Below are 9,831 nucleotides of genomic sequence, written 5' to 3' on the forward strand. Positions count from 1 at the left end.
TGTCTGAGTCTTTAATTGGGAAACTTGTGCCACCCTTAAAGAGTATTTGAGGCAACCTGCTTTGACACCTTTCTGTGTGGATTGCAGATGTGCATGAATGCTGTGGTTGAAAAGAGCAGCAATGAGCAGGGAGAATTAGTTTCTGCATATTTTCTAAACAGTAGCGAGTGAAGACTGCTGGAATTAATGCTCTGAAGCTGAATGGTTTCGGTTGGCTTGTATGCCTGTCACTGAGCAGGTTTTTTAGTGTGAAAGATTTCTGGAGATTGTATAAGAAGGAAAGCAACTCAAGTGTCAGTGGAATCTGCAGAGCAACCTGTTGAGTGTTTCCTGCAGTGGCAGGGGAATGTTTTTGGAGTAAACAGCAAAAGAGAGAGCTTTGCTGGAATAAATTTACAACTGTTTTTAATTCCATTCTAGCATTCTTTCTTGTTTACAGTTCAAGAGCAAACTTTGCCTTGGTGAATCACAGACATGTACTTACCTCCCACCCCCAATGAAAGGCATTTTACTATTCAAGACATATCTTTTAAGAAAGTGTGAATGAGGAGAATTTCTTTTTTTCATTCGGAAAATACGGAATGGGAAGAGGGATACAGAAGTCAAAGGAAGACCTCTGTGTGTGGTCAAGAAGGGCTGAGAAAACTTTTTAAGCTTTTGGAGAGGGAGAACTGAGAAGTTGAGGACAAAGCAAGCATCAAGTAACATAACTAAACTTCCATAGTCTGCCTGTTCCAAGGCTTTGATGCTAAATCCACATTGAATTTCTCTTGATGTGGGGAGGAGGTTGTTGATAATACAAGTCCTTGGGATATTGCTCAGCCTATGAGCAATGTCACTAGAGAGGTCTTGTTTCCCCTTCATGCAGGGTGGTGACAGCGGTATTTCTGAGGGGTGTGATGTCTCCTTAGTAATAATGCCATATCACAGCTGTCTAGCTAAAGTGCACACTTGGGGATTGACATCTGGGAATGAGCAGTATGCAAGTCAGTGCTTGGACTTCCCCTCTTCAATATCCTGATCCAGCTTTTATCTGGTAGTGCAGAATGAAAAAATTGTGAATTGCATTATTAATGGCTATTTAAGCTCTGAATTATTCTGAGCAGTTTCTGTGCTGATGGCCTAGCTATGATGTGCCAAAACTGATGTAACAGTAACCTGCTGGGTATCAGCTAGACCAATTCTTAAGCATAAAGGTTGAAAAGTTTACCAGACTAATCTGTTAAACAGAACTGAACCGTTAAACTTGGACTGGAGCATGACCAGTACTTAGAGTGGCTACAAATATATGTATTTTTTTGTTTGACGTTTGCAGGGGTATGTGATGGGTTAACATGTGCAATAGGGAATGATCCTAAACTTAGACTTGACTTAGCAGTGCAAAACTTTGTTCTCCAGGTTTGCAGTGATGTTTGATTCCAGGTCAAATACTGCGAGGTGGCAAGTTGTAGAAACAGTACAGTGCTGTTCTGGACCAGCTGCTCCCTAAGAGCAGTGGAGGTGTGTTTCTTTAAAAAACAAGAGCACAAACAAAGCAAGCCAAACCACGTAAAACCAACCAAAAAACCCAACAAAACCCCCCTCCCTTCTTTCCTCACCCCCTCAACTATTAAGGCTGAAACTCAATTTCCTTCAAGAAATGTCCTTCAAACCCACTTCACTTCTTCCTCTGTGGTTTCCATCACATTGGCTGTACCAGCATTGGGAAGAATGTCTGCCCGAGTTTGTGTTCATCTGGATGTGTCTTTCCATTTTTGTCCAGTCTCATATACTTCAGTAAAATAAATGGTTTAGCTTGCTCTACTTACTTTGCTGTGAAATATAAGTGAGGAGCCTGGAGATCAGCTTATCCAAGCATGCTGATGTTTAGGAAAACTCACCTTTGTGTGGAATGGACTGGGACACAACTAGATCATTCATAAATATATGAATGTTGCTTGGAAATCTTGAGAGACCAGTAGTTTTCTGATCTGAACTTGTGTTGGTTATAAAAAAGCAAATATAGATTTCCTATAATGTCACCCAGAGGCAAAAAGTGATGTCTCCTGTCCAAAGTCTGATCTGATGGAAGGGGGTATGTATGCTCAAGCTCTTCTAGAACCTGAAAATTCTTGGAAGCTTTATCTCTTTGTGGGGAGTCATCTCTGAACAAACTTTCTTGACCCTTTGCTTTGCCTTCCTTTGCTTTTGAAGTGATTAGTGTTTTATGACCGTTGATTTGTGTGACAGCAGTATCTCTGTAAAGTAACAGTTTCATTTAATTTACTGTCCTAGTCTGACTTGGAATGGGGCAAATGTCTCTTAACAGGATTTACTCAGCTCAAACAGCATTAAAAGTCATTCAAGGACATATCAATCGGATAAAATCTCAGAGTACTTATTAATATAATGGGAACTTCTGTGGTCATACTACTTTAAAGGTAGATGTATTATCTGCATGATATTAGGAAAGAAGCTGGTCAGTGTAGTTGATTTGTTATTGAATTGCTCCTGGTTCATTGCATGGACAGTTGCAGGATTTTCCCTCTTACCTCTTAAATGAGATTAAGACTGGTGCAGAAATATTCAAGCCTCACCTCATGAGTTTGACCAATTTGCAGGCTTGGCACGTGCAGTTCAAGGTCCCTTAGCTCGTGACAGCCATTGCTCCAAATCAGTTTGGAAGCACTGCAGGAATTGGTGCTGCCCAACTGGGTATGCTGTGTAGCAGTATGGGCAAGCAGCAGCCAAACTCCGTCTGGAATAGGACACTTCAAGCACCACTAGGTTAGATGGGTGGTTGGTAAAATGCTGGACTGTAAAGGAATAGGTAATGTGTCTTGTTTGATGCTGTAGAGAAAACAACACAACTTGTTCTGTATTTTAAAATGAGAGATACCCAGTAACAGTGAACTGCTGCATCGGTGCACAAGAGTACTCTGCTGGTGTGCCATTAGCACTCCTGTGTTAGGTCTTACTTTCTTAAGTTTAGGCAGGCACACCAAAGTTCTGCAGTGGGTGAAAAATGTAGATGAATAGTATGGGCTCATCTGCATGGATGAGCTACGTGTCTGTCGTTGGCTTTTAATGGACAGGCTGGTTCTCTGAAGGGTTTGTGGCAGAAAGCATTGCTAGTCTGAAGGTGAGATCTGACTGGTTGGGGAAGGCAGATCAGGAGCATGCTCTTACGACCTGAGATTTCTGGAGCATAAATGATTGCATGTTTATTGTACCAGTGCACTTCTGCTGGAGAAGGCTGTTTTGACAAGATGGAGCTTTCCATACATTGTTGTCTTCTGATGGTAAATTTAGCAGTGCTTCTAACAAATTTCACTCCATTTGGTGTCATGTGTGCGTCCTTTGTGGGAGCCCACCTCCAGATTACTGCACTCTGACCATTTCTGGGTGACTTGTACAACAGTGCTAATAACTACTATGTCCTGAGCACTGAAGTGACTCTCCCAGTGCTTCTGAAGGGCAAGCTAACATCTCTAGCTGAACTGACACAAGTTTGGAAGCTTTTGTGCCAGCTTTTGTCTGGATTGAGGAGCTTTGCCAGAAGAACCTGAGAGCAAGCACTAGGGAAAGTTGCTGTAGAAATAAAGGATGCTGCACTAGAGTGGGTGAAGAATAAATTGTGGAGTCTGAGAAAAGAATTCAAAGACTTAACTTCAGCCTAGTTTCCCTGGGCTCTGTTTAGACAATAGATTAAAGGGTAAGAGGAGGAGAGGCTCCTGCTATAAGGTAGCTTTAGCATAGTGACAGTGAGAGCTAATTTGTCTACTTCAGGCTTTTCTTTGTATAGAAGAGTGAACCCTTCCTACTGCGGAGGCATACATTCACTTCCCTCCTGGGGAGGGGTGGGGTCAGGGGGAAGAGAATGGCTTTCTAAAACATATTTGCCAAGAGCTTTTTTGTGTGTTAAAGGTCTGGAATCATGTGTCAAGCCCAAGAAGTTGCTTATTGAGTCATCTTGTGAGCAAAATGTAAGTCAGTCCCTTTTATGCAAATACAGGACTTTTTTCCCCCAGAATCTGGCCCAGCTGGATTGGTCAGCTATCTTTTTCCTGCAGACTCCTAACTAAAATCAAAATAGTCTCTACTGTTGTAAATGCTCTTGCCTCGCTTGTCAGCTGTCCTAATACTCCTGTACGTGGGAGATGTGTGGAAGTGCCAAGTCTCCTGTGAAGTCTCTGTCCATGCCTCAGTTTAGAAAGTATGGGAGAAAATTGAACTTTATTTTGTCAGCAGGTAGGTATATACAAATCTAATTCAGAAGATGAAGGGTTGGCCGCAGCCTTCCCTCGGGGCAGGGCACCAGGACTCCTTGTGTTCTGGACAGTCTCTCCAGGGTTGCAGGTGAGCATCTTGTGACTTTGTACAGTCTTAATCACAGAATGGTAGAGGTGGGAAGGGACCTCCAGAGGTCATCTGGTCCAACTATCCTGCTCAAGCAGGGCCACCTAGAGCCAGTTGCCTGGGACCATGTCCAGATGGCTTTTGAATATATCCAAGGATGGATTTTGTGAAGTACTTTTGCTAAGCACCATTGCTTGCATCAAGTTGTGCTCTGCTTGGTTGCTTCTGTAATTTGTACTTCTGTCCTTGATAGTAAATGGTGCAGATTCTGTGCTATACCAAATCCAGACACAAACTTGGTAATTATGTGGTGGGAGCTAGTGCGTACCTCAAGCACTGAAGAGTGTTTGCTGGTGTTATTAAGGCATTGCTAAGATTACAGATATTTTGTTATTATCCTTTCAGATATCTGTTGTCAAATCTACTTTTTTCTTAAAACTTCAGTATGGTGGAAATGGTGGGCTTTTCTGGAGTTGCCCTTCAGAAATGGAAGCTCTGACGTAGTGTTGAAAGACGGAGGTTTGCTTTAAGAGTGCAAAATAACAGACTTTTCTGAGGGAGGCTGGGAGTTGCTCCAATCAAACTCACTGGAGTAAAGCTTTTAATTAGATTGCAAGGTTACATACTAAAACTTTAAAACAATCCTGTTGTGTACTGCAGCCTTTTCTTCTTTATCTTTCCCCACTATCATCTGGCTGCAGCTCAGCACTATTTCTCCAGCATTTTTGACAGGTTCAGTCTCTTAGCAGGGATCAGAATCTCTAGAGAATGCCAGCATAACTGGGATAAGCGGCTGAAGTCAACTAACTCAGTGTGTTCCTATGAAATCTACTGACAGTGTTTCAGCTCTGTTAATCTCACTTGAAAATGTCCTCCTGTGTTTGCAGAGTTTTTGGACTGAGTTCTCCAAAGTTGATGCAGTGTCCTACCTGATCGCTCGTTCTGGGGTGCTGGCTACCGTGTCCTTTGGCTTGGTCTCTTCCCCTAGGTTGGAAAGGCTTTTCACCTGCTATTGCTGGAGTGGACAAATCAGACTGTTTTGATCTCTGAGACACAAATCTTTGCCATAAGTCAGGGATTTCTGCCTAATGAAAATCTTGTAAGTGCTGGAGCATATGTCTTCAAAAGGTAGTGGAGAACCTGTGCAAATATAGACACTTCTGTCTGATACAAACAGGTTAAGAGGCTTACTGTGGTATCAGTTTATCTAGCAGCAAAATATGCTGGAGCATGGAATTACTCACGAGATCTGAGGAAATTAGTCTGAGTTTATAATTGGATTGGGAGGAGGAGAGGAGAGAACTGCTACCTTTGCTAGGACATGTATCAGCTGTCTGAAATGCTGCAGGTTTAAGAAAACTTTGGTTTAAGAAAAGAGCAACACTAGCAACCCTGTAATCTTTAACTGTAACACTGAGAAGTTTGTGTTGCAGGGTGATACATCTTGGGAGAATACTGATCATTCTAACTAAGTTTGGCTTTTTTTTTTTTTAATATGAGAAAGCGAAGGCATCATTTAGTCTTAAGAAAATGCTGGAGAAGATATTTATATACAGACAACTATACTAAATAATGCTGTTGCATCAGGGAGAGCTAGTCCAGAGAAAGCATGTGGGGGAGGCTGAAGTAATGAGATTAATATGGTGGTGTTGAGTTGGACTCTGCTAGAAGGCAGCAAATGCCTAAACCCTTAATCCACGGTCTGCTGACCATTACTAACAGCGCTGCAGAAGCCTGTACTCTTACTATTAAGCCACTGCTGTAGCTGTGCAGCTCTATTCATGTCACGAACAAATCTTGAGGGCTGAAAGAGGTATCTGCTGTTAAAGGGAGGGGAGAGAGCACAACATGGAAATAGGAGCATGAATGCACTGATTTAAGGCTTGCTTAGTGTTTAGGCTTCTGTTCTGTTGCTTCATGGCATCTTTCTTTCCTAATGCAGTTTTAAGGCCTTGGATCAGGTGCTGAAAGGCTTTACTCGTGTGTAAACTGGTAAGACTTTGAAGATCAAGTCGCTGCTACAGAACCTAGATTGGCTTAAGGTGCTTAAGTAGCTTTATAGCTCTTAAAATGGCTTATGCCCTGCAAAACTTAGTTGGAGTGGGGACAGGAACCTGACTGTTGCTGCGTGGTTGGCATCTACCTGGGAAAGATGGGGGTGGGGGCAGACCTGGCTGGAAGTCTTTACCCCAGCTGCTGTTACTGGAAGGCTCTAGTGAGTCTGGGCTTTTAGCAGGCTGAAGAAGGTGCAAAATCAAACCTGGTATAGGTTGAGCAGGCAGCTGAATCTTACCAATCAACCTTGAAATAAGAGATTGAATCTTTTTGTTATGCAGCCAAAACAGCAAGCTCCTCTTCCCCCTCTTTGTCAACAAACTTTTCTTCATCTCCCCCCACCTTTTTGCTTGCAGAATTAAGTGCTGGAGTAGTGGTAGGCTTGATAAATGTATGGGCTGTGGTGGATAAGTTTGGCATCTCAATGGTGAAACAGGACACATATACAGGACATCCAAGAACTCTAATTTGATTAGGCACAGATCTTGTGGATTGGTTATTTAGGTAGCTTTATCCGAAGTAGTGTTTGGATCTTGTCCTAGGGTAGCCTCTGCACTCCTCCAATCCCAAGGCATTAGCGGTAGCCTTTCCATTTTGAATTCAGCTCTTTCAGAAACACTACTGAGTACACAGCTTAGTTGCTTCAAAGCCCAGAGATGTTATTCAGTCATACTTGAGCTGGGTTTGGTTTCTTTAGGAAAAAGAGCTAGATAACTTTTTAATGTATAAACAAACTATTCTGCTAGACATAAATGTAGGAAAAGCAGCTACCATAACATCTTATCCTTGTTCAGCTACCAACAAGGTAGAAGTGCTTTAATACTGTATTGCCTTACTGAAATTGCTGCTAGAGCCTCGGGCTGAGGTGGAAGCTGTAGACCTGTGTGGCAGGTGGTATTTGAAGGAAGAATGATGTCTGAGACTAGGCAGGCTGGTTAACACTGTTTGCTCAAACTTAACAGCTTTCTAGCTGTTCAGGAAGTTCCCTCCTGTATGATTCATGATGTGCACAATCAGTGCTGACTGTTGATGCTAAATAGTTACCCAGGAAGGCTTTAAGCACACCCTCTAACCTTAACAGAGGAGGTTACAACATGATTAATGGTAGGAGTTTTGATGGTAATACTTTGCTGAGGCTTGCCGAGCCTGCCTGAGCCACTTTGTGACATTCAGTTGAACTTCTCGGTAGTTGGTTCAAGCATCTGTGACAGAAGTTATCTACCTTCATGCCAGTCTCTCAAAAACCAGCTTGTACAACAGCATGGATGACTTTTAAGTCAATCAACCTCCTAGTTATCTTGAATTGTTATGGGCAAATGAGTACTTGTTCTGGAATAGCAAAATCTTCAGTTTTGATCTCTTACATAGTGAGTAAAACCCCACTGCTACTTGTCTCTGGAGCAGGTGTGTCCTTAGGTGTCAAGATCTCTTCAGGCACTGACTTGCAGCTGATACCAGCAGTAACAACCAAGGTACTCCTGTAACAATTGAATTTGCTATGTGGGGCAAAAAACAGATACCTTAGCATGCAGAATAACTACTCTAAGCCACAGAACAGAAGTGTAAACTTAAGCTTCATTACTAAAATGTCTATCTTGCCCTGGGAAGGCAGGGTACATCTGGCAGGGTATGGCTGTACAGCCTCAGTTCCACCTTGAGCCGTCTGTGTGTGCACTCTGAATTCCTGTGAGGAGGAGGAAGGCCATGCAGTGGGATATTTTGGTCGTGGGAGGGCCCTTTAGAAAGGCCTCATAATGAGCCTGTTTTCATAGTGTAGAGAAATCTTGATTCTTGCCGTTGCCTAGCTATGTTCAGACTGTCGAGAGCTGTTAAACTCATCAGAAAGCTTCCAACTGCAGAGCAAAACCTTTATTTTTGGTTCTGTGTGGCTACTGTCATCACCATCCTGCTTTGTTTCCTTGGGGCCATTACTTTAATTTGGAAAAGTCCCTTGGAGAGAAAGTCCTTCCTCCTCCAAGTGTACCACACCAACAGCTAGCAGGGCCTATCCTCTTCAGACTGCCTTTGGGCAGTATGGGAGGAGTGCTGCCTTGCTCTGCCCTGAATCCCTGGCTGCACTAAGGAGCTACTGGGGAACAAGCAGGTAAACTGACCATTATGGCTGGCAGAGGAATACTTGTTGCCTTGCCTGCAGTGGATGAATTAGGGGTCACAGGTAGCCCAGAAGTTGTCCTACAGCAGGTTTGGAAGGGTGGACCTGCAGTCCTTTCTCCTTATAGCCAGACTATCTTGTACTTCAGGGCAAAGACCATGAGACTTCCCTAAGTGATGTGGAAGAAGCTTGTTCAGCAACACAGCTTCCTTCATCACCAGGTAGGATTTGTAGCTGAGAATAAGTGACAAGTGACACTCCTGTAAACTCCTGCAGGGAAGAGAACAGGAGGCTGGGATGTTTAGGCAGCTTGTTTGGGAGGTGCTATAGCAACCCAGCTGTATGGCCACTATAAGATAGATGAATCTCAGCAAAGAGGGTAGTTTGAAGTAAGGAGTGCTTGCACCGTCTCTCTCTTGGCAATGATCTTAGGACAGTAATATTTCTGAAAACTATAGAGAATTGTCTCGGGTGACTTCTGGGCTCGTGCTTAGGCTATGCGTATGCCAGGGCAAAAACAAAATTCAGCCTCTCATGTGGAAGCTCAGATTTGTAACTCAGCAAATCTTCCCTGTAAGCCAAATATACATTCTAGCAGTGGGCAACGTCTTGTACTTGTCTCTTTGACTGCACTTGAAGATGTATTGGAGAGTTTGGCTCGTACATGTAGCAGTGACAGGTCAGGTCAGTGGTCTTAGACTGGCAATCCAGATGTCCCTAGGGCCACAAAACCAACTTTTGCACAATAAAGATGCAGGAAGAGTACCAGATTTTTTTTTTTAATGGACAGTATGAGCAAAGGGTACCGAACACAGGGAGTTTCCTATAAATTACAACCTAAGTGTTGACTCCAGTAAATGCCCTTGGCCAGGAAATGGTATTCCTGATTGTTAGCAGGGATGAACGGATCTTCCTAAGGGGATTCTTTTTCCTGTAATAGCTACTTACAGTTGTCACAGCCCGCTAGCATTGACTGGTGTTACCTTGATTGATTCTCTGGGGTTATGAAAAAATCCTAGGCGACATAGCCTCGCCTTTGCTCTCTCTTTCTGTGCTAGGAGAGCAATGGTAGAAAACACCCAGCACTTCCAGTGTGCACCGTCTGATAACTTGCCATTTTGCCTAATCTGGTTAGTGCAACTACTGCCTGAGCCTTTTGTACAGAAGGCAGACCCTGTCTGCTGAGTTACATGAAGAAAAAATTTCTTCACTGAAAGAGTGATCAGGCATTGGAACAGGCTGCCCAGGGCAGTGGTGGAGTCACCATCCCTGGAGGGGTTCAAGAAACGTGTAGATGTGGTGCTTAGGGACATGGGTTAGTGGGT

The sequence above is a fragment of the Pterocles gutturalis genome, unplaced genomic scaffold (assembly GCF_000699245.1).
Source record: "Pterocles gutturalis isolate BGI_N339 unplaced genomic scaffold, ASM69924v1 scaffold30138, whole genome shotgun sequence".
Taxonomy (NCBI): Eukaryota; Metazoa; Chordata; class Aves; order Pterocliformes; family Pteroclidae; genus Pterocles; species Pterocles gutturalis.